This window comes from Mesoplodon bidens, assembly GCF_964165515.1.
Source record: "Mesoplodon bidens genome assembly, chromosome: 7".
NCBI lineage: Eukaryota > Metazoa > Chordata > Mammalia > Artiodactyla > Ziphiidae > Mesoplodon > Mesoplodon bidens.
Window position 1 is genome coordinate 46,574,419 of NC_138164.1, and position 25,662 is coordinate 46,600,080.

Sequence of the window (25,662 nt, forward strand, 5' to 3'; positions counted from 1 at the left end):
GGCCTTGCTGTTGCTAACAGGGGGCTGGTGACATAACCCCACAATGCTCCCCTGCACGTCCATTATCTTGATCCATTCCATCAGTTAGAATCCAGGAGGCTTCAGAGGAGCAATACAACAGCCTTTGGGGGAAGAGACTCAGAACTAAGTACAGACAGGTTCAAACCGGGATTTCCTGGTGCCTGGAGGATGCAGACTGGAAACTCTATGCTAGTAGGAGAGTGTTCTCTCTAATGAGGGGTGTGGGCTTTGCAAGAAGGGACACACACCAAACAGAATTAGGAGTCCATATCCTTAAGTAAATTGTTGGTCCTGGACTTCCCTGGTGGCGCAGTGGTTAAAAATCTGCCTGCCAACTCAGGGGTCACGGGTTCGAGCCCTGGTCTGGGAAGATCCCACATGCCACGGAGCAACCAAGCCCATGCACCACAACTACTGAGCCTGCACAACTACTGAAGCCAGAGCACCTAGAGCCCATGCTCCGCAACAAGAGAAGCCACTGCAATGAGAAGTCTATGCACCGCAGCGAAGAGTAGCCCCCGCTCACCTCAACTAAAGAAAGCCTGTGTGCAGCAACAAAGACCCAATGCAGCCAAAAATAAATAAATAAATTTATCAAAAAAAAATTGTTGGTCCTTTTACGTGCTTAATGATGAGCATGTTAAGTAGAAGAAACAGGTGGAAAATCATTTCCCCTGTCCTCCCTACTGCAGTAATGGAGAGCCTACTGGCTGGAGGAAGTAAAGGGGCAGGAAACCTTTGACACCTGAGCCATTTCTGATTTTATTAATTTTAAGGAGGAAGGATGGGAATGAGTCATGAAGTTAATATCTGAGGATTGTTGTTCTTTGGGGGAGATAACAATCTTAGGGGGATGAGTGACACCTTGCCTTCTCTTTTCTTTCACTATACTTTTTGTACATAGTCTTTCCATTTTATTTATTGGAATCTTACTGATTTTATCATAAAATAAGTATGAGCTTTCTCTCTATGCATGTATAATCATTTTTCTCCCCAATTATAAGTCTCATTTTCATGAAGGCATAGCCTGGACCTGGTTATTTCTTGTCCCCTCTCCCTGCAATATATGCCCAACATCTAGCGTAGTGGCTGTTGCATTGAAGGTTGAATAGTTGATGAACATATTGTAGGAAATCCTAAAAACCCAGAATAAGATGAACACTTCTCACTACCTAGAAACATGGATACCATTTGATATACAACTTCCTAGCTTATGTTTCACAGTGAGAGAATGTCTTTTAACAAACATGGGATCATATTCTATTACATTATTTTCTCCTTAGATGTTAACTATGCTTCTCCAGGTCAGTAAATGCTCTTCCACAATATGAGTATATGACAGAGCAGAAGTCATGCTAGGTGCATCCAAATCCAGGGCTTGGCTCTTAACACTGCCTCTAAGTCCAGGTGGCTGGGTTTTAGGGTCTGTGATGGGAACTCAGTGCCACAATCTCTACTGGGAAGGTATTCTGGTGTTTTGTAATGAATCTTTCTATCCGAGATAAGCATGGAAAGATGCAATGGGCAAAGTTCTGGTTTCTACTGCCAGAAGCTCAGATTGCTGTGTCCAGTGGCGTTCTCCCAAACCAAATAATGCAACCTGGAATTACCATAAACCATCCATCATATTTTTAAGAGGTTTGCCAGTTCTCAGAAGAGAGAATTTGTTTAGCTATGGAGGCAAGGGGCTGGAGTAGAAAGGGCACCGGCCAAGGCTTTGTGTGCATTCTTGGTTCTGGTACTTGAGTAAGCCATTTATATTCTCTACAGCTTCTCCATCAGAAAGGAGTTTGGAAGTGGATTGTTTCTTTCTTTTTAAAAAATTTTTATTGGAGGATAGTTGATTTAAAATGTTGTGTTAGTTTCAGGTGTACAGCAAAGTGAATCAGTTATACATAAACATGTATCCACTCTTTTCTAGATTCTTTTCCCATATAGGCCGTTACTGAGTATTGAGTAGAGTTCCCTGTGCTATACAATAGGTACTTATTAGTTATCTATTTTATATATAGTAGTGTGTACATGTCAATTCCAATCTCCCAATTTTATCCCTCCCCCACTCCTAACCCCCTGGTAACCATAGTTTGTTTTCTATATCTGTAACACTATTTCTGTTTTGTAGATAAGTTCATTTGTATGGAAGTGGATTGTTTTCTTAATGAGTAAAAGAGAGGCATTCCCAGGAGACCTGGTATACATGTGAGAAAGAATGAATTGGCTGTGACTCTATAAAAGATGAATTTATAAATAAATAGAGCACCCCTGTCCTAAGGAGAAAATTGGGGTCCTCTTCCCAGTAATTAGAGATCTCGGATGGTAGAAAGACCTGGCCTATTAGGCCTATGGACACTAAGTTTGAACACTGTGGGTCAACTTGAAAGACCAACTTCTCATAAATATTTCATAGTAAACATGTGTTGGGAGTATACCTTACCTACTCTCTCTAACCTCTCTTTCCTACCCTGCTTCTTTGTTGTTCTATTCTCTCTAGAACTTCTGTTATTAGTAGGAGGGGGAGATCAGAAAGGCAACCCCATTGTTTCATTTTACAGTCCTTTTGGACTTTGGAGTGGGGGGCAGTTCTACTGGCTCATAAGTATCAGCCTTCCACAGCACAGCACTGCGCACTCAGCCCAAAGCAGTAAATGATCCCAGCCTGCCGTCACTAAACAATACGCTAAACCACTATTTCCTTTACCCCTGTCATCCTGTCCCTTCTTTCACTTAACAAAAACTAATTGCTCTATGGGTCAGCCTCAGACCTCTTTACATTCTACCTGCCTTTCCTCTGAGCCCTGGGTGAGAAGGCTCTGTGGTGAGTACTCCCCTTTATCTTTGCCTATTTCTTTTCCCTGTTAGAAAAACCTGAAACTTGCCTTTCCCATATCGATTCCACTTTATTGTCACCTTCTCCCCTGGGGTACACCTCCTGCAATTCCGGAACAATAGAATGGGAAAGAGGGGGGTCTCCCTCCTCTTTTTCCTCCACTGCCATTTCCACAGAATTTACCCCCGATGCTCTTTGAAGTGTCTTCTCCAAAGTCCCTGTCAAATTCTTTACTGCTCTCTCTCCAGCCTTACCAATGTTCTCTACACAAGTGATTTCCAAAACAGGGAGATTTTGAAACACAGGCATTCAAACTTGCTGAATCAGAACCTTCAAGATTCTGGCCCACGACTCTGCATTCTTCAAACGCCCACAGGATGCTTCTGAAATAGACAATCTGATTAGCAATATTTGAGGGCAAAGCATGTCTCTATTATATTTGCTGATAGATCTCCCCAGTCCTCTCCCACCTTCCTGGAAAATTTCCTCATGTCACTTACAACCCTCATTTCAACATATTTGCTGCCAGCACTCTTAGTGACCGTTAATTATATCGTTGAACCTTCCTGCATCCTGAAATTTAAGATCTTGCTCTTCCCAAAGCCCCAATATGCAAATATCTGGGAAAAGAATGTTCCAGATGAAAGGAATAAATAACTAAGCCCCTGGGGTGAAATGTGCCTGGAGTGTTCCCCCCCCGCCCCCCCCCGTACACAGACCTCTCACTGTTGTGGCCTCTCCCGTTGCACAGCACAACCCCGGACGCGCAGGCTCATCGGCCATGGCTCACGGGCCCAGCCGCTCCGCGTGGCATGTGGGATCCTCATGGACCGGGGCACGAACCCTTGTCCCCTGCATCGGCAGGTGGACTCTCAACCACTGCGCCACCAGGGAAGGGAAGCCCCGCCTGGAGTGTTTAAAGATCAGGGAGGAGACCAGTGTGGTGGATGGAGGGAAAGGAGTGAGAGGAGAGACATAGGCCATGAGGTGTGCGTGAGGCAGAGCAGAGTATTGTAAGCCATTGCAGGGCTTTGGCTTCAGCTATGGGTAAAACTGAGATCCTCTTGAGCAGAGAGTGACATGATTTATCTTGTGTTGTAACAGTCTGGTTGCTGTATTGAGAAGAGACTAGTTGGGAGCCAGGGTGGAAATATGGAAGCCAGTTAGGGATTCATCACAATAATCTAGATGATGGTGCAGAATAATGAGTTGGAAGCTGTAGAGGTGGTGAGAAGGGTTTGTTTTCTGGATATATTTTTTTGACAGTAAGTCCAGCCATTCAAGTAGGCTGGGTTTTCACTGCACATAAACAATGTCCGGGGGCTTCCCTGGTGGCGCAGTGGTTGAGAGTCCGCCTGCCGATGCAGGGGACACGGGTTCGTGCCCCGGTCTGGGAGGATCCCACGTGCTGCGGAGCGGCTGGGCCCGTGAGCCATGGCCGCTGGGCCTGCGCGTCCGGAGCCTGTGCTCCGCAACGGGAGAGGCCACAACAGTGGGAGGCCTGCGTACCGCAAAAAAAAAAAAAAAAAAACAATGTCCGTATTCATCTCTAAATGACTGATACTACACAGTGCGCATCATTTCAAAGCTTTTTCATTCTTCTTAACTTCCAAACTCCACCTACACAAGACCTCTAACAGTCTCCTCCTTCATTCACTTATTGATTCATTCAATCAATAAAAAGAACCTGTTATAGTTGGAGTGCTGTGCTAGGTGTTAGAGATACAGCAGATTTCCTGTCAATAAGTCAGACAAGGTTCTTAACCCTGGGTTTTGTGCACTGTGGTGCCAAACTCAGAAATGCACACAGGTAGAGAGTGATGAGTCCTGTGACAGGTAAAGACAGGTGTTCCTGGTTTCCCTCAGTTCTCTCTCCTCCATCACAAAATACATCTTCCTCATCCTCTCTCCTTTCCTTCCCTTATTAGAGAAAGACCTGCTCCTACTACACCTGGGCAACCACATCCCTAGTGGTCCTGTGGACTCTTGGACCTTGGAGTATCTGTTATGTTCATCTTTCACTCTCAGTCCCTCACTCTCCCTTTGTTAACTCTCTCCCTCTATACTTTAACCGTCCCTCATCTTTAAATGAATCCTCCTTTGACCTTTGCATGTATTAATTCATCCAATAATTCAACAAGTATTTAATGAGTGGTGATATCCAATTCCCCACTTACTTCAAGTCTACACTTTGGCAACTGAATGTGGTCAGAGAAAAACACACAACCACAGTGACTAGCCTCACTTTCAATTCATGGTCATTAACCTCGAGCTGCCTTGCAATCTGACTACACTTCCTCAGTTCATTCCCTGTGCCGTTCTCCTAGATGATGATTTTTCACTTCTCTCCTGAAACTTCCAACACCTATTCCTCCTCCATCCTCCTCTCAGTTGATGACTTTGCTCCATATTTCACTGAAAAATAAAAGCAATCAGAAATGAACTTCCAGGGCTTCCCTGGTGGCGCAATTGTTGGGAGTCCACCTGCCAATGCAGAGGACACGGGTTCAAGCCCTGGTCTGGGAGGATCCCACATGCCACGGAGTGACTAAGCCTGTGTGTCACAACTACTGAGCCCATGTGCCGTAACTACTGAAGCCCACATGTCTAGAGCCAGTGCTCTGCAACAAGAGAAGCCACCACAATGAGAAGCTCGTGCACCACAACGAAGAGTAACCCCTGCTCGCTGCAACCAGAGAAAAGCCAACGCACAGCAATGAAGACCCAATGCAGCCAAAAATAAAATAAATAAAATAAAATAAATAAATTTATTTAAAAAAAAAGAAATGAACTTCCACAAGGTCCCACCACCAAATCCACTGACTTACCTGCATTTATTCCCAGATACTCTGCTATCTCTCTGGTATGTGATATGTGTGATGTGTGTCAATATCACTACCTAAGGCCACCCTTAGGTTTAGACCCTGCAGACAACAGTGATGCCCAATGCCAGAGTGATCAAGACACATTAAACATTAATGACTATTCAAAAATTTAACTGCAAACACAGTCTCATATTATCAGGGTGGTAAAAAGTAAAGGCAATATAAACAGTCGTCCATTTAACATGTTTGTGTGTGCGTGTGTGTGTGTTTCAATAATTGCATCACCTATAACTTCAGACCATTGTTTACAACCATGTGTATACAGAATTTCCAGTGCCAGGTAGAAAAGACTGTCACCCAGCTCCTTGAATTTGGACAGAGATTACTCTTAGATGTGTATTTTTAAAGTTATTCTGTCGCCAATATTCCTGTATATTTTATTATACAAAAATTATTGACATTATCTTTAAAAATTTTTTAATTTTTAAGATTTATGGTGCATATTTGTTGCCGTATAGGAAGAAAACAGAATTTGTATTCACCTTTCTAGAGTATTAGCGTGGATTTCACACAAAACACCAACAAATGGGCTTATTAATTATTAAAAAATTAGGCAATTGGTATTTTGTTTTATATTGTGTAGATATTATTGATAGATTGTTAAACAGGTGTTTGAGTATTTCTGATATTATTTGTAAAAATTGGCTAGGGAGGGATTATTATTTTTTCTCTTGTAATATAATTGATATTCAAAAATTTGCTACCATTGACCCCTAAAAAACCACTGCTCCGCAACACACTGTCAGGAATGGATTAGATTTAGATAATGAGGGATGTCACTATTTGTGTTATATACTTATTGATTAATCACTACAACATAAACGCCATGTGACTAGAGACATCCAGCACCCGGGTGAGTGCTGGCATGTAGGGACAGCTCAGCAAGTAACTGTAGAATGAATAAAGTAATGAAAGAGTGCCTGTTATTTACCAGATAGCATGATAAGCACTACATGTACAAAGGTGACAAGACAGACATGGTTTGTGTTCATTTAAATTTAAATTGGTCCTTGGAAGAGGTTTTTTAAAATAGTCCTATAAGGCAACTGGACTTGAGAAATTGTTTGCATTTCTTGTACTTTTTTTTTTTTTACATCTTTATTGGAGTATAATTGCTTTACAATGGTGTGTTAGTTTCTGCTTTATAACAAAGTGAATCAGTTATACATATACATATGTTCCCATATCTCCTCCCTCTTATGTCTCCCTCCCTCCCACCCTCCCTATCCCACCCATCCAGTTGGTCACAAAGCACCAAGCTCATCTCCCTGTGCTATGCGGCTGCTTCCCACTAGCTATCTCTTTTACGTTTGGTAGTGTATGTATGTCCATGCCACTCTCTCACTTTGTCACAGCTTCCCCTTCCCCCTCCCCATATCCTCAAGTCCATACTCTAGTAGGTCTGTGCCTTTATTCCCGTCTTACCCCTAGGTTCTTCATGACATTTTTTTTTCTTCTTAGATTCCATATATATGTGTTAGCAGACGGTATTTGTTTTTCTCTTTCTGACTTACTTCACTCTGTATGACAGACTCTAGGTCCATCCACCTCACTACAAATAACTCAATTTCGTTTCTTTTTAATCCCCAGGTGAGGATGAGGCACAAGGGATTTTCTCTTGAGAGTTGAAAGCTCTGCACATACATACACAGGCCTCATCTGCTGGGAGGACCCTGCTGATATTTTTGACTCACAGTGACACCCCACATACACCCCTACCAGGAAAATACAGCAGACACCTCGACCATTCCCCTGACTAGGAGCCTGGCACTTCCCCATTTGGGCTGCCATTTTCCATAACAGCTGTTACACCCCTATGTCCTATTAGAGGTTTCTTAGAGTTTACACACTAGCCCCTTGCACCAAAACACTCTCACTCCCACTATGATGCATCTCCAGGATGCAGGAACTAGCAGGAACTCCCCTCTACTAGGATTACCCCCATCTCAAGAGCCAGCTTAGATAATACACCTCCTGTTGGCTAGGAGGTTGAGAGGGCTCTCTATTGCCTTGGAGCTGAAAGCTCAGCACAGGTACACAGAGTGGTGGAAAGTGCTCAGAGCACCCACGACATTCGGTGGGGTGGCCTGTCAGTTTTGAAGCTCAAGGTATTTACACATGAGTTCAAAGGATTTAATTTCTGACACAGCTGCTGTCTGGTCCAGAAGGGACCATCCTGAGGAAACGACCAGGAAAGCAAGGTCCAGGCTGGAGGAGTATCCTCTAACCACACACCTTCCAGCAGCCTGGGGGCCTCCTTCCTGGAGCTCCACACCCTCTTCTCCACAGCCCAGGTGGCCTGGGCCTCAGCCCCTCCACCCCTGACAGTGGCCACCAGGCAGAACAGGCCTACCTATTTTCTCAGGGTTGCACAATGAGAAATATGACCTGTGGATGAGGACAGCCACTGGTCTCCAGTAAGTTACCCTTTTCAGTTTTGTAGGAGAAATGACCTGCAGGGACTCTCCCCCAGGCACCAGTCCAGCTTTCCTTCTCACCCCATGACCCCAGCAGGGATGGCTCAGTATAAATACAGCCACCTGTCCCCAGCAGGTCTGCTCCACCTGGTTCAGGTGAGAAACTTCTCCAAGGAGTGATTTCTTTGAACACACTTACTTTAGTTCTTCTGTTTTGTATCTGTCCTGTATGAGGTCAGTGCTGGCAGAGTGGTGCATGGGAAATGCTTTTTGATTAATTACAGGCTGCTTTAGCAAGACACAACTAGGTCCCAGCTGCCCTCCTCTTCCACCATAGACACCTTGGTGACCTCTTAGACAGTCTTGGGTTCAGGGTTGGTGGGTTCAGAGCTGAGGGCTAGTGGCTCCGAGTGAGGTCCTACTGCAATGTTCCCTAGGTGGACCACTGAGAGTCTAATGAGAACAAGTGGAAAGAACAGCCGGGCTCTCCTTGACATACAAATCCCAAGGTGGGTGTACAAGGCTTGTCCGTGTCTCCCTGACCCTCTCTTTTCATTTCAGCACAATGAAGCTTTTCACAGGCCTCATTCTCTGCTCCTTGGTGCTGGAAGTCCACAGCGGATGGTTTTCCTTCCTTGGTGAGGCTTATGAAGGTAAGGCTGGTGGAGGGGGGATGACACCCAAGGGCCTCTGAGATTCACCATGAGCACTCTTAAGGGTTGGAGCTACTGTCTTAGGCGGTGCTGCCCTATGTGGTAGAATGTGCCAGGTGTTTGGGGAGCTTTTTTTCAGACTGTTTAAAAACCACAGGATTTATGTTTATCAGTTACTAGAGGAAGAACAGTCATCATTCCCAGCTGAAATGGAAGTTTGAATGGAAGACATAAAATAAGTCTTGAAATGGTACAGCATTTCCCTCAGACCAATTGCATGAAGTAGGATGAAAGCTATCCATCTATTTCCCTTCTCTTCTTCTCTCCCTCCACTCATTTCTCCCTTCCTCCCTCCCTTGCTCTCTTCCTTCCTTCCTTCCTTCCCTCTTCTTCTTCTCTTCCTTCTTACCTTCCACTTCCTAATTGGATAATTCAGGGACCTTCAGCTTAGCTCTTGCTCCTGCTTCCTATACTCAGTGACACTGTCCCTGGTTTAGTCTGTTTCCTACTCTTTTCTAGCCTTTTAACTGGCAAAAAAACAAAACAAAACAAAAAAAAGCATGTGTGACCGGGGGCGGTGGGGGGGAACCTAATAACATATATCAAGCTTCCAGTAGGAACTCGGCCCTTACATGCACTTCAGGGTGACCAACTCTCTTGCTTTGCCCAGGTCTGAGGAGTTTTCCAGGACACTTTCAGTGCTAACTGGGGCAGTTCCAGGAAAACAGGGGCAGTTCTGGTTAGGCTGGGACAGTTGGTCACCTACTTACCTGCAGAATACCTCCGTGAGGGAGGCATCTTCCCCCACCTGAAGGGGAGAAAACCAAGGCTTAGAGCAGCCGAGTCTGTTGCCCAGGGACTAAGAGCCAGTCAGCAGGTGGCAGGAGAGAAGTTTGAACCCAGCTGTGCATGAGGCCAAAGCTCTTGCTGGGCAGACTTGTCCAGTACCACTTCCTCAAGCTGGGGGCTTATCAATCACAGCTGCATGTTGGATTCACCTGGGGAGCAATGAAAACTATTGATGCCTGAGACGCACGCCAGAGAGTGTGAGGTAACTGGCCTGGGGTGTGAGGTAGGTCTCATGGGACTTTCAGTATCTCCCAGCTGATTGGAAAGTGTAACCAGGCTGAGGAAAAGACCCACTGCTCGAGGGCTTGCTTCCTCAGGCAGCCCACATCATCAATACCGGCCACTAGAAAATTCTCAGGATGCCATTCACATGCCTAACAGGCAGGGGAATCAAGTCACATTTAGTGCATTCGTGCAGCAGAAATACATTTCTTAGGCGTCAGGGCAGAGGTGCTGCACGTCTGCCCCTTTCTCAGAATCTGTCCTCCATGTCACCTGCTCACTCACCCAAGTCCCCTGGATCTTAGCCTATGCAGCTTCCTTTTATAACAGTGGTTCGGGGCCAAGGCAATTTTGTGTCCTGGAGATATTTGGCAATGTTTGGAAACGTTCTTGTTTGTCACACTTGGGGAATAGGTTGCCCATTAGTGGGTAGAAGTGAGAGATGCTGTTAAATGTGTTACAATACCCCAGACAGTCCTGAACAACACAGAATTATCTGGCTTAAAATTTCAATAGTATGAAGCTGAGGAATCCTGCCCTATAATGAGAGCTCCCTTCTCTCCTTTAAACGTATCACATAGAGCCCTGAGTGAGATGCAGTCCAGAGAGAGCATCATCGGGGCCCAACAACCAGGTCCAACACAGCTGTGCTCCTCCCCCTGTAACGACTCTCATTCGAGTTACCAGGAGCAGGAAACTAGGCACGAAGTATGCTCTTCTCAACCTATGGCACTCATGGTGCTTTAGCCACAGGATGAAACTGAGTCAGTGGAAGATTTTTCATTCCTTGATTCTTCTCTGAGGTGTGGCACAGTTTTCTGTCCACCTGATAATCCTTTCTCTATGTGCTTTCCTCCCAGGGACTAAAGACATGTGGAGAGCCTACTCTGACATGAGAGAAGCCAATTACAAAAATTCAGACAAGTACTTCCATGCCCGGGGCAACTATGATGCTGCCCGAAGGGGACCTGGGGGCGCCTGGGCTGCTGAAGTGATCAGGTACCAGGGGCCCTGAGGATGCAGGGATGAGTGTGAGAGCCTCGGACAGGCAGGAGGGGCGAAGCCCTGGAGGACTTCCTGTAGGGCTGTGGCCTCTCCTCCTCTTATCCACCCTCACCCTCTGTGTCCTGTGTGGGGTCTGAGTGGCTGAAGAGCAGAGCAAGGCTGGTGGCACAGACGATTCCCAAGCCTCCCGCACGGGTGCTGTTCACCCAGCATAAGGGGACCCGCAGGGCTGAGGTGGGCTGAGCCCGGGCAGCCTCAGGCTTCATCCCCTCCTTCCTAGCTCCTGTCAGAGTCCTTGATTCCTTGGAAAGAGGAGAGATGGGGAGGGTGGGCTGTTGCTCGTCAGCCCTGGAGTAATCCCCTACCTGCCCTCCTCCATTCTAGTGATGCCAGAGAGAATATTCAGAGAGTCACAGACCTTTTTAAGCATGGAGACAGTGGCCACGGACTGGAGGACTCGAGGGCCGACCAGGAGGCCAATAAATGGGGCCGGAGCGGCAAAGACCCCAATCACTTCAGACCTGCAGGCCTGCCCGACAAGTACTGAGCTACTTCTCACTCTGCTCAGGAGACGATGGGGCTGTGAGCCCCCAAGGGCAGGGACGCTGAGCTAGTGTGTTCTCTGTCCACAGAAGCCAGCAGGTCTAATAAATGCTTAAGAGATTGAATGTTGAAAACCGTGTGTTATTCTTTGATATAAGGACAGCCTGTTAGTTCCCAAGGGGTGATGGCTGGACACCCACATGAAGGCCGAGTCTGTGCCTGTGTCTTGGGTGTCGGGGCCACAGTCTCAGCATCATACAGGGCAGACACCCTGCTCCACCCCTTCCCCTAATCAGACCCGCTCCCCTCCAGGCCCCTCTGGTTACAGTGGTGCTCTTTCTAGGCCCTTCTGTATTCAGGCCTCTTCACGCCCTGGCAGTTGTGTCCTGTCAGCTTCTCTGCCCTGGGGTCTAGTCCCCTTAGTTCGTCCTCAGTGGTGTCTGTGTGCGGGCAGGGGACACAGCCTCGGGAGGACTGGATCGTGGAATCCTGCTCCAGCAACTGCACCTTGATCTTCTGTTCATTTCTCAGCAACACCTACAAATCCATCTATGAACCAATTTCTGTCTGTGCCATCCAGAAGTGCCTCCAAAGCAGTTTCCCTTCACTCTATATTCCTTGCCTTATGCAAGTGTCCAGGAATAAACATGTCAAGAAACGGAGGCATAGGCACAACATCAAGATCAAGTATCAGGAGGTTTTGTATTGCCTTGGATATGTATCAGGTCCTTGAGAAGAAGTCATTTTCTCTCCCTGGACCCTTCCCAACAGAGGAAAGCCAGCAGCATGTTACTTTTTTTTTCCAGTCATGCTGCACGGCTTGTGGGATCTTAGTTCTCCCTGCCAGGGATTCAACCCAGGCCCACGGCAGTGAAAGCTCCAAGTCTTAACCACTGGACTGCCACGGAAGTCCCAGCATGTTACTTCTTATTGAGGAAAACAGTGTCTAATAAAAGGGGTTTGGGCCTGTTAGAGCACAGGAATTATGAGTGACTCAATAAATCACAAATTCCTAGATAAACCAATAACCTTCTTCCTTGGATAAAAACTTTGGTTTTGGTGTTTGGTTTTTTCAGATTACAGATTCCAAGAACTAAAATGATCTAACACTTTAAAGCGTGGTGAATAGGGGCTTCCGTGGTGGCACAGTGATTAAGAATCCACCTGCCAATGCAGGGGACACAGGTTTGAGCCCTGGTCCGGGAAGATCCCACATGCCGCGGAGCAACTAAGCCTGTGCGCCACAACTACTGAGCCTGCGCTCTAGAGCCCGTGAGCCACAACTGTTGAGCTTGCGAGCCACAAGTACTGAAGCCCACATGCCTAGAGCCTGTGCTCCACAACAAAAGAAGCCACTGCAATGAGAAGCCTGCCTAACGCAACAAAGAGTAGCCCCTGCTCGCCGCAACTAGAGAAAGCCCGCGCACAGCAATGACGACCCAATGCAGCGAAAAAGAAAAAAAAAAAAAAAAAGAATGGTGACTAGACTTCTGTATCCAACTTTTATTTCAAGTAATAAAAAGGGTGATTATTAAATTTTTCCTATTTACAATAATTTGGAGAACTTGCTTTATCCAAACTTTCAAGTCATCCTTTCTCCTACTTTTCCTTTCTTTCCCCTCATTTTGCAAAAATCCATACCTTCAGCACCTGGGATAGAAATCTAATAGTGAACATTGTCATAACAGGAGTCTCCTTACAACGTGGGGTCTGTTGAGACTTTACCACTAGAACCCTAAACTCAGCAGTGCTGTGAGCCTGTTCTCGCCAGCCAATCTGCCACCGCACTCTCCCTAATCCCAGTTACCCTGCTCCTGCTTTATTTTGTCAGGCCCACTTTTCTGAGACACAGCCTGAATCCTCCTTAAGCCTCCTCTACGTACACCTCTGACAGTGCCTTCTGATGGGACCTGTATGAGAAAGTTCTCCTGTGACTAACTACCTTATAGACACACTTTTTCTTCCTCCTTGACAAGGAAATTAAACTTGTCTTTCCCCTACAGAGATCATGAATCGTCTCCCCTTAGGAGTGCTCCTGAATCCCACGTTCAGAGCAGGAGTGTGTGCCGGTTATCAGTTTATTTACTCTGAGCTCCACATCCACCCTTCCTTGCCCCGCTTGGGATACTGGAACTGGACCCTGTGAACATTTCTCCTGTGCCAGCTGGGCACGGTGTTAATCTCTGTCCTTTGAGGGCGCAGGAGGGACGTTGCAGGACTCAAACACTTCCTGGTTTGTGCTTTCCTTCCGCCCAGCTCCTGTGGTGGTCTTCTCTTGCACAGGACACCCAGTGACACTCACGCCAGGGAGGAGAATGTACTTGTTCCTCACATGGGCAAAACCTTGCAGAGTCCAGACCGTCAGTAACAGCTTTCCCAATAAAGCACCACATTGACAACCCTGACTTCAATCCACATCACTCTTCACTCTTGCACGTTTTCCTCTTCCTCTTTATAGTCAGACTTGTTGAAAACCTGCCCATCTGCACTTTCTGATTCCTCGCTTCTGACTCACACTTGAACCCCCACCAGCCTGACCTCTGTCCCCACCACTCAGCCAAACAGCTCTGGTCACCACTGACCTCCATGTTGCCAAAACAACTGACATGTTTCTCTCCTCCTATCAGGAGGCCTCTGAGCCGTGCTCAGCCCAGTTGTCCTCTCCCTCCTTCCTGGAAGGTTCTCTCTTGGCTTCATAGTACCACACTCTCCTTTTGCTTCCCTTCAGTTTTCCTTTATCTCCTTAGCTGGGTCTTTTCATCTCCCCAGACTCTAAGTGTCCCTCAGCCTTGGCTCTGGCCTCGCACTTTTTATTTCTCTGTATTCTCCCCAACAAACACAGCAAATAGTATCTACATGCTGACGGCTCTGAAACTTATATCTCCCCCTCAGAACCTGGTTTCCGAGCTCCGTGCTTGTTGATCTGATTGGCCTCCTGAAACCGCTGATTGGATGGCTTCCAGAGATCTCACACTCTGCATGTCCAAAGGGAACACTCATCTCCCTCTAGAACTCTTCACCCCCAGGCCCCTCCAATTCATCAAATGACACAACTCTTCCCTCTGTGGCTCACCCCAGATATTGGGAAATGTGCTTGATGCTTCCCTTGTTTTTACCTCTACATCCAATCCACTAGCAAGCCCTGTGATTCTACTTCCAAAATTCACCTCTAGCCCATTAGCTTGGTCTCATGTGCACCTCAGTGCCCCTGGCTGCACCTGTTCTCACCTGGGTTCCTGCAACAGCTGTCTCAGGAGTCTCCCCATCTTCATGGCTTCTGCCTCTGTTTAAGTGTGACTGTATACTTTATCATCTAAGCCAAGTCACTTTCCATTGTGAAAGGGGCATTATTGATAATTATACCTGGATGACAGCAATAAACTGGAACTGTCCTGGGCAAAACAGAGCATGTAGTGACCCTACCTCTCAGTCTAGCATACGAACTATACTCAGATCATGTCTCTCCCCTGATTAAAATCCTTCCATGGATTCCCATGTCCCTTAGAATATAATCCAGGTGCTTATCATGGCTTACAAAGCCCAGTGTGATCTGTCCCTGGCCACCCTCCAGCAGCATCTCACGCTACCCCCTCCCAAGCTCCCCACTCTCTAGTATCACCAACAAACCAAGATATTATTTGGCACAGAACGTTTGCAGGTGACATTTTCTCTGCCCACACACTCCTCTGCTTGCTTTTCACATGGATGGGAGTGTCTCACCTGTGTGGCTCTCCCGAATTCACTCTTTCTTGAGAGAGGACTTCCTGATCATCCTGGCTGACCTACTCTGGTTATTCTTTACATTTTACCAATTTTTTTTTTTTTTTTTTTTTTTTTTGCGGTATGCGGGCCTCTCACTGTTGTGGCCTCTCCCATTGTGGAGCACAGGCTCCGGACGCGCAGGCTCAGAGGCCATGGCTCACGGGCCCAGCCGCTCCGTGGCATGTGGGATCTTCCCAGACCAGGGCACGAACCCGTGTCCCCTGCATCGGCAGGCGGACTCTCAACCACTGCGCCACCAGGGAAGCCCTACATTTTACCAATTTTTAACATGTGGGATTCTTTTACTAAATTTTTGGCTTATTCTTCTGATTTTTGTTTGGATTTTCTTTTGGTCCATCTTCCTCCCTTGTATTATAGAATCAGTGAGAGAAGTGACCATTTCTCTCTTATTCACCCCTAATATCCAGTACCTGGCATATAATGGCATCTCAACAAATGCTTATTGAAAACAAATAAATGAATAACTTGACCTAATTTTTTATTTTACTAATACAAGAAAGGTTTTCTTTCAAAGACGTTCAGGCTAGTTATAAGGAACAGGAAGGAGCTAAGGAAGAGGGAGATAATAAAGATAAAGAAGAAGGAATAAGAGCAGAGTCAAGGGGAAGCAAGAGGCAGAGGGATCAAGCCCACAAAGGATGGTTAACCCCAAGGGGAGCAGAAACTTCTCTGGCTCTGAGAAAGGAATGAGGGTGAAGAGAGTGGGGTCAGGGGATGCAGCACATTTGAGATGGATGACAGGGACCTGCAGGAATCTGGTTGTACCTGCTCTTGCTGTAGGTGAGTGTCCCCAGGACTCGTCACACTCCAGTGTGTTTGCCTGTTTTCTTGTCTGTCTTTAGAGCCAGTAGGTAGGGAACCCAAGGGCAAAGGCCTGTCTCTTTTATTGTGTGTTGTCATTGTATCCACAGTGCCTGTCATAGGGCCTCACAAATAGTAGCTGCTGTATAAATATTTGTTGAAATGAATGAATAAAGTCTGAGAAGAGTGTTGTTCAGAAGTGGACAGAACTGGGGGGGAGGGTTTGGGAGTTGTAGAAAGTATGGATGTGGTTTGGATCTGCAGAATGTGGTAATGAGTCACTTTGAGGTGACTACTAAATCTGTACAAATATCATACGGACACCAGCCAAAACGATGTAATTTTACTTCATCATAGAAAATATTTAGTTTTCTCCAAAGATACTGTGCACACTCTCTCATAGAAATGAAAATTAGAAATGCCATGTGCAAATAAACTGTTAGACATTGTGGTAGCTGATGAGAAGCCTTGGGAGAAATAAATGAATATTTTGAATTTCCAAAGTACTGTGCTGATTATCAGAGGGGCAAGTTAGCAGAGAACACTCTGTGAGACTAGAGGAGGGGAAAAAGGACACACTGTATTTCTCTGAGTCTAAGACCCCTAGACTGAAAGATGTGTTACTATTTATACACTATCAAGAAAAAAGATGCTACCATTTAGATTCAGACATAATGTTTTCTTATCACTCTGAATTTTTATTTTACACTTACTGAGAGAGTTCTTTTAAACTTAGACACAGATTTTAATCTTACATCACTCTTGTGTATAAACAAAAAGGAAAGCATGCACAAAATTAATCCTAAAACAATGACAACAATTTCATGAATGCTGCCTGGTCATTAGTGAATGTAAGGCACGTCCTAATTTCAGAAACGTATAATCAAGAAACGTGTGTCTTAGAAATGATGAAATATGAGACTTAAGTGTAAACCTATGCAAGTTCTCTCTCTCTCACTATATTTACTGAGAAGAAATAATAATAAGCTTTGAGCTATTATTAATCATCAGGTGTGATGGGGGTGCTCCTGAGGTGAGGTTCAGCTTCATACCAGCCCTTCAGCTATGGAGGACCTCCCCAGAGAGGAGCAGGTTATCCACAACCGGTCCTGATGACGGTCCATGTTCCAAGCTCCCTCCCTAGCTGAGGTGTCGCCTCACCTGGCGCAGCACTGCCTTTACTCTAACCTCAGGGGTCTTTCCAGTGGATTCCAGTGGAGCCCCCAGAATGACTGAGGGCCTCTTCTCTTCCTGCAGAGATGGCAGATGGGAAAGAGCTCACCCCATCTCCTTCCTAGTCACACTCCACCACTGCCTCTTTAAACTCTGCTGGCATGGGTGCTCCATCCTTTAGAAATCCCCAGAACAGTCACCGGCTCCTACACATGTCAACTCTCTCAAGAACTCCCTCACCACACTCCCTTCTGCTTTGATAGGGGCACCAGAATGAGCTGGGAGCGTTTGCAGTGAGCATGCACCCAGCTGAGAACTGAACAGGCATTCTTCTATTCTTCTTGGCACCCTGAACCAATCTGAGGAAATCACCTATGTCCACAAATACTGCACTCCCCACAAGACTGGCAACACTGCCGTCTCTCCCCCCCTTTCCTCTGGCGTTTCCTAAGTGGACCAGAGGTGGAATGGGTTAGAGAGATGTTGATTGCAGAGGCCGGCACTGCTGCCTCTTTGTCAGCCTTGGGAGTTTCATGAGGTCTGGCCCTGCTTCCTGGATGCCCTCTCTAGGATGTGGGGTACTTGGAGCCACTGTGTCCTCAGCTGTGGGTGATGGAAAAGAAGCATCACTCAACAGCCTGTTTTTCACTCTCGGGTGCGTAGGGAGCACTTTCACCATTCTCTAGTTTCCCAGGTTTGCTTTTTGAAATCTGTAATTATGGGAAAGAAGACCCAGGTCCTCTCTGAGAATAGTGTGCTTGGTTTACACACACATTTATTACCTGTGGAGTCCTGTCAAACCACTCTGTTGAAACCATATTTGCAAAATCTCCCGTCAATGACCCACTGATACGTTTCCTGAAAGGGTTGGGCAAATGGACAATAACTCAGGCTGGCCAGCGTGCCTAGTTCCTGAACCATCTGACCTGGGAGGGAGCCAGTGCACTGAGATCATCCTTTATTCTCTGCAGGATGGACTTGGGACTGTCCAAAATAGTCTAACAAAGAGTCTCTAAAAACCTCAATTTATTCTTCCAGTAAAGATGCCTACAGAACTCGTTAGTCCTTTTATTCACTCTTCAACACCCGTTTAATGATTCCCCCCAGTATGTGGCAGGAACTGTTCTGGGCCCTGGGAATCTGAGATAGACAAGATCAGTGCTCTCATGCGGGTAACATTCCACTGGAGAGGTATTATTAAGCTAATCAGTATTTAATGAAATTGAATTAAAATATATCGTCCAGTTATTTGTTTATGTGCTATAACGGCTGCCAAGTTCAGGTGTCAACTCTATAACCTATGGCTAAGAATCCAAATGCTCAGTCTTCACAGGCTGGATTTGAATTTCGGCTTTGCCATTGACTTTGTGGTAGGTAAGGGTAGTAACATGCAAAAATGATTATGATAAGCTGTGGAGTGAAAAAGCAGAACATAAAATGATAGTATTATAACACCCTGTTTTTGTTTATGGGTTCATATGTCTACATGCACTGAGACAATAGATTGGAAACATGACATTTCTACAGAGGTTCTTCCTGCACTCCGGCCCCACCCCCACCCCCGCCCCTGCCCCATCTAGGCTGATGAAATTAGTATTGCTTTTATTTTCATCTTTATACTTATTTAAAAATTTTCGATTTTCTTCAGTGAACATGTTTGTCCAATAAGATTCATTAAGTCTGCCTGTGTCTAGGCATTTTCCTAGGTACTGAGTATGATGATGAAGGAAACCAACAACCCAGTTCCTGTCCTGATTGGGATTCCAAGGATGAGATAAGGAAAAATAGCAAATGTCTATTTATAATATAGTTGACCTGTATATGCCTCTCTCTCTTTACACACACATCTCACCACAACAACACTAAATATGCAAACACATACGTACACATAAATAATGCACCCAAATTAACAACAATTATAAGATAAGAATCGATAAACGTGTCAGAGTCACATAAAAAATTTATAATGGAAGATAAGAGGAAAAAAGATGTTCCTAATCTTCATGTGCCATATTCCATCTGTTAATAATCCTATTCTGACCTTTTCTTTTCCATATGATTTCTTTTTCTCTCAGGACTGCATCTCTTTCAGTGTTAAACAATGTGTTTCCAGCACTTGACCTTGAAAACTACAGGCCCTACTCGTCTCTGGCAAAAGAAGTCTCCTCAAGATAAGAAATCGAAAATATTCCCTCTCTCCTGGAGCTGCAAGAATAGCAGATAGGATCACAAAAACTGTATCCAGAAAAGTTATTTCTAACAGGGGAGTTTTTTTAAAAAACAACAACAAAAGAGACATCAGAGATTGTCACTGTGTCCTGTGAGAGCAACCCTGTAACACTTTATTTATTATTTAGACATTAATCTGTGTATTTGAAGCAAAATTCTTTTTTGATGGAAGCTTTTAGACTGGAAAAGCGGATAGCTGGGTCATGCCAAGGCAATGGCACTGAGCTATAGAAATCCTCAAAACTGTTGGAGGGCATGTGGGCAGGGCTGCCCTCCTGGACAGCAGAGTGACACTTCACAGTGAAAACAAGGATATGCACACCAGCAATATCACTCCTTTGATATGCATGGCACATTGCAGATGTCATCTTTTTTCTGATCTAATGCATGTAACGTCTGCTTGTTTCATTTGCATTTTTCTGGTTACTAATGATTTGTGCATCCCTCTGTGAGCTTATTACTTATTGTGTGTTGTCTGTAAACTATTTTTTGTGTACCTTTCACCCATTTTTCTATTGGGGTTGCCGTCTTTTTCTTAATGATTCACAGCAGTTCCTTGTATATTTGAAATATTAATCCTTTGCCGTAATTTAGACGTTGTCTTTTCCCATTCTCTATCTGAAAATAAATTCTTAATTTTCATGTAATGAAATAGCATTTTATGTCTTATGTTTTGTGCTTTTGAAGTTTTGTTTAAGGATTTTTTCCTCATCTCCACATCACAAATATATTATTTGATATTCTTTTCTATTAACTTTATAGTTTTACCTTCATGTTTACATATTTAATACTTCTGGAGTCAACATTTGTATACGTATTAGGTAAGGATCCAGTTTTATTTTTCTCTTTCCAAAACTATTAAGTAACCCATCCTATCTTCAATGATTTGTGATGTCTCCTTGATGGTATACTAATGTCCTATATGTGTGACCCTAGCTCTGTACTCTCTATTCTATCCCATTGGTCAATATATCTTTTGTTGAGCAAATACTACTGTTTTTTACTGTGCTCTTCTGTACGTCTTAACACCTCGTATGGTAAGTGCCTCTTCTTAATATTCTCCATTTTTAGGATTGACTTTTGTATGCATGAACCTTTACTTCTGTTATGAATTTTGGAGTAATTTTCTTCAGTTCTGGGAAAATTCAACTAGAATTTTCATTAGAATTGCATTAAATTTCTGGATTAATTTGGGGTAGAATCAACATGTCTACAATATTAAGTCATCCCATCAGTGAGCCAGGAACTTCTCTCCATTTGTTTGAATAATCTTTTAAGGTGTTTATTAGAGGTTTGAAATCTCCATGTGGTGCTGTGTATTACTGGTGAAAACAGTCCTTAGGAACTTTATAGTTATGTTGTTACCATGAATTGTTTATTATTATTAATCATATTTTCCATTTTGTTATTTCTGCTATGGAGCAATGCTTTTGGCTTTTGGATCAAGTGTTGGGCAACCTTATTAAATTTCCTTAGTAATTCTAGAGTTTGTTGATTTTGTGTGCTTTTTGAGGTTGAAGATTATACTAACTGCAAATATGACAGTTTCGTCTCTGCCTTTCCAATCCTTGTATCTCTTTAGAAATTTTCTGTGGCATTGGCCAGGGCTACCAGAGCTGTGTTACACAACAGTGGTGATAGTAGCATTCCTTTTCTCATTCCAAATCCTGAATGGCAATGAATTAAAGGTTTTTCCATTAAATAAAATATGTGCTGTAGCTTTTTGGCAAATAACCTTATAAAATAAAGAAATTTCACTTTGATATGTAGTTTTCTAAAGGATTTTTAAAAAGAAACCATAAATATGCCATCAGCTTTATCAAATGCTTTTTAAAAATCAGTTGAGATAATATTATTTTCTCCTTTAAGCCATCATTGTGGTGAATTACATTGATTCTTGGAATGTTGGCATTCCAAGAATAAACCTCACCAATTATGAGGCACTTTTAATGCTCATATTTGGTTTGGCAACACTATGCTGTGTTTTGAATTTTTTGCACCTTTGGAATTGAAATGGGACTATTGTTTTCTTGTATTGTCCATCTCTTGTTTTAGAACCAAGTTACTCTAGCTTCTTTAAAATGGCTGCCCAACTTCATTCTTTATCTGTTTTCTACAACAATCTGTGTAACTTAGAATTAACTGTCCCCTGAGATTTTAGCAGACTGTCTTGAAAAACCATCTGGCTTTAGTGGAGGATACTGGGAGGAGAGATCTTTGACAACCACTTCAACTTAGCTAATACTTATTTGTTTTCCTAAAGATGTCTATGTCTCTTTGCATCAAAAGGATGCTTACTTAAACAGATAACCTTGAGGGTGTTAGTTCATCTAAATTAACAAATGGTGTGTCACCAGTAAGTTGATTATATGAAGATCTGAGAACAGTGACTCTGTATTAAGCCCAAATTTGAACAAGGAAAGGGGAACTCAGATTAATCTTATTTGGGTCTATATAGGGAATCTCTCTGTCTCTGTGAACTGGTTCTAACCAGCTCAGAATAATGCTTTTATGCTGAGAAATGCTGAGAAATGCTATAGTCGTTTAAAGGTAGGATAATGATTGGGTTTGGTTGTGTTGCAGTTATTGTTGTTGGTTTTTTTTGGCCACGCCATGTGGCATGTAGGATCCCAGCTCCCCAACCAGGGATCAAACCCACATCCCCTGCATTGGAAAAATGGAGTCTTAAGCACTGGACCACCAGGGAAGTCCAGTCATTGTTGTTGTTGATTGCTGTCTTGTGGTTTCTGCCAGAAGAATGCAGGTGCAGTCTTACCTGTGAGCCACCAGTGGTTGACTGAGAGGAGAAACGTGGTAGATCTGTTCTCTTAAATGGCTGTTTCTAGGTTTGATAGTGAGTTGTGTTAGACTTGTGTGTGATTCTAGGAAGTCGGTCATTTCTTTATGATACTTGCAGTCCAGTGGAGGGTGTTTTCCCGCACTCTTGGAGCATGGGAAGAGTGAGGAGCCCCCCAGAGCAGAAACCACCCACCTCCTAGCAGGTTGCCTCGCCTCAGTATTAGGGAGCTGCTGCCCTCTACCAGATAAACATATAGGTAAGTGTAGGTCCTGGTCTCAGGAAGCTCAGAGCAGCTGTGTAAAAAATGTTTCCTTTTCTGATGTATGCATTTGCCCCCCATGTTTGTTTTCTTGGGGAGAAAATGCAGTCATATAATCAAGAGTGTACACAAGAATTTAATATTTCTTAAGTTGTTTGAAGGTAATATTCTCTTTTAATCTCCCTGAGTGAACTGAAGGATAGGGAATGGGGAATCCAGCCTTTCTGGTGCTGAAGCTGTGTATTTGCAGAAGCTGCCCTTGCCTCAAGGATTGGTTTGTCAGTGCCTAGAAGAACAAAGGAAAGGACCTGTGGAACTTGGAATTAGAAGTAGTCCCAGGCATGCGCTGGGAATTAAGAGGTGGCTCTCTGGAAGAAAAAACAGAAAACAAAAAACAAAAACCCTGACTTAAGTGTTTGTCAATTTCCATGGTGTAAATACTGCCACCATGGCTAATTTCAAATGACGGAGACTTAACAGTTGCCTTGCAAAATCCCTGAAAATTTAAGTTAGCTCTCCTGAGCTAGTATGAGCTGATTCCAGCACACCAGAAGGTAATCCACTTCCAAAGGGTACAGACTACCAGCTATACCTTTGAAACTAAGTTGAAAGTTTCAAAGATTTCCCAGGTGAAAATAGGAAGCAAACCAAACTCTTTTAAAAAGCACTGGCTTGAAACTTCCCTGGCAGTCCAGTGGTTAAGATTCTCAGCTCCCACTGCAGGGGGCAAGGGTCTGATCCCTGGCTGGGGAACTAGGATCCTGCATGAACGCACAGCATGGCCTAAAAAAAAAAAAAAAAAAAAAAAAGTACTGGCTTTTTAAGAAAACTCTCTTGAGAGAAAAATTAAAGTTTACTTCCCACAGTGCTTGCAAAGATAGCTATGTCATGGGTTATATATATTCTGTACCTTGAGCAAATACATTAATAAGTTATAGAAGTTGGTTGTCAGAGAATGAATAAGATAATTTTCCACTTTAAAAGATGGTTCTTAATTGAAAAAAAGCTACAACAAAGGTAAGCATTAGTGTTCATCAAAAGATACCATAAAGAAACTTTTAAAAAAAGCAAATTTATTAGACAACTTTGCAGTTGCTGGGATTAAACTTTTTACTCTAAAAATTGATAAATAAAGGGAAATAAAGCATTTTAAAAGAATTAGTGCATACCTGTACATTATAATTTTGTTGAATCATAAGTTTGTTAAATATAAAACCAAATACATTACTCCCATAAAAATGACTGAAAACATGAAAATAAAAGCCACAAACTGGGGGAAGATATTTGTAACATACATAATCAAAAGGCTTTATATGAAGTATATAAAGAACTCCTACTAATCAATAAAAAAGGAAAAAGAAATAAATATAAGTTTCACAGAAGAGGAAGTACAAATGGCTCATCAATATGTAAGAATGGGGAATCTCACTGACAATCAGGAAAAAGCAAATTTAACCTACAACGTGATACTATTTATCACTCACCAACTTGACATAAAAAACAAATATGACCTAGGATGTGGAGCAAGGGGGCCATGTATCCACTACTTGTGGGAATATAAATATATAAAATATATAAATATGTATTGTAAATATATATATATATATATATATATATATATAACCAGTTTGGAAAGATAATTTGGTATTACCAACTAAAGTTCAACATAATCATATTTTATTTCACTTCTAGGTCTGTACCATTTGAACTCTTGTACTGGGATATTTGCACAAGATTGCCAGAAGCAACACTGTAATAGCAAAACAGAAAAAACCCAAATGTTGAAATAAGCTGTGATACATTCATTCTTGGCAATAGTCTTCAGCATTGAAAATGAAAGAAATCCTGAAACTGTCATCAACATGCCTATGTCTAAAGAACATATTGTTGACCCAAATAAACAAATGACTAGTGAATCCATACAATAGAAATCTATTTACAGAAAGTTCAAAAACCGGAAAAATCTTAAAAATATACTGTTTATGGATATGCATATGTGATTAAAAAAACAATTTTAAAAAAAACAAGGGAATGATAACACAAAGTTTGGGAAGGAGTTTACCTTTGGAGAAAGGGCAGGGAGAAGCATGCAGCAGAGAGAGGGACACAAGGGGCTTCTGTGGTGTTAGTAATATCCTGTTTCCTGGGTTGCTTGTGGGGGGCTTCCAGAGGGGGGATACTTTAAAAGTTTTAGATGGTAAAGTAATATATTAAGTTTAATTATTCTGCCACTGATCCTTCAAATGAACAAAATTACATAAATTCTAAAACTGCTCAACAAAAGATATGGTCATAGCACACATTGTTTCTTTTTAAAAATTTTTTATTGAAGTATAGTTGATTTACAATGTGGTGTTAGTTTCAGGTATACAGCAAAGTGAATTGGTTATACACACATTGTTTCTTAAATCATTCTAGTAATTTCCAAATATTTTGTTGATTTTTTAGTTGATGTGTGTATTGTCTGACACGGCTGAGACTAGTCAAGTGGTGCCCTTTCTGTGTCATGATTTGACATGGGGTAGCAGTGTACTCTTCAATACTTACCCATCAAATTGAAATTGTTGTATGATGTGTAGTCCCAATAAGGGGAGAAAGAAAGGGTCCATGGTGCCGAATTCTTTCTGTACCCTGTAAGGTAACATGTTCAATTAATTAATGCTGGGATATAATTGACATATAACATTATATTAGTTTCATGTGTACAACATAATGATTCAATATTTGTATATAGAGTCGGCCCTCCATATCCACGGTTTCATATCTGAGGACTTAACCAAACTTGGATCTAAAATATTTGAAAACCAAAATTCCTAGGAAGTTCCAAAAAGCAGAACTTGAATTTGTTGTGCTCTGGCAACTATTTACATAGCATTTACATTTTATTAGGTATTATAAGTAAACTAGAGATGATTTAAAGTACATGGGAGGAAGTGCTTAGGTTCTGTGCAAATACTACGCCATTTTATATAAGGGACTTCAGCATCTGAGCATTTTGGTATCCACAGGGGTCTTGGAATGGATCCTCTGCAGATACTGTGGGACAACTGTATTGTGAAATGATCACCACAAGAAGTATAGATAATATCCATCACCACACGTGGTTACAATTTTTTTTCTTGAGGTGAGAACTGTTAAGATTTATTCTCTTAGCAACTTTCAAATACACAATACAGTATTATTAACTATAGTTGC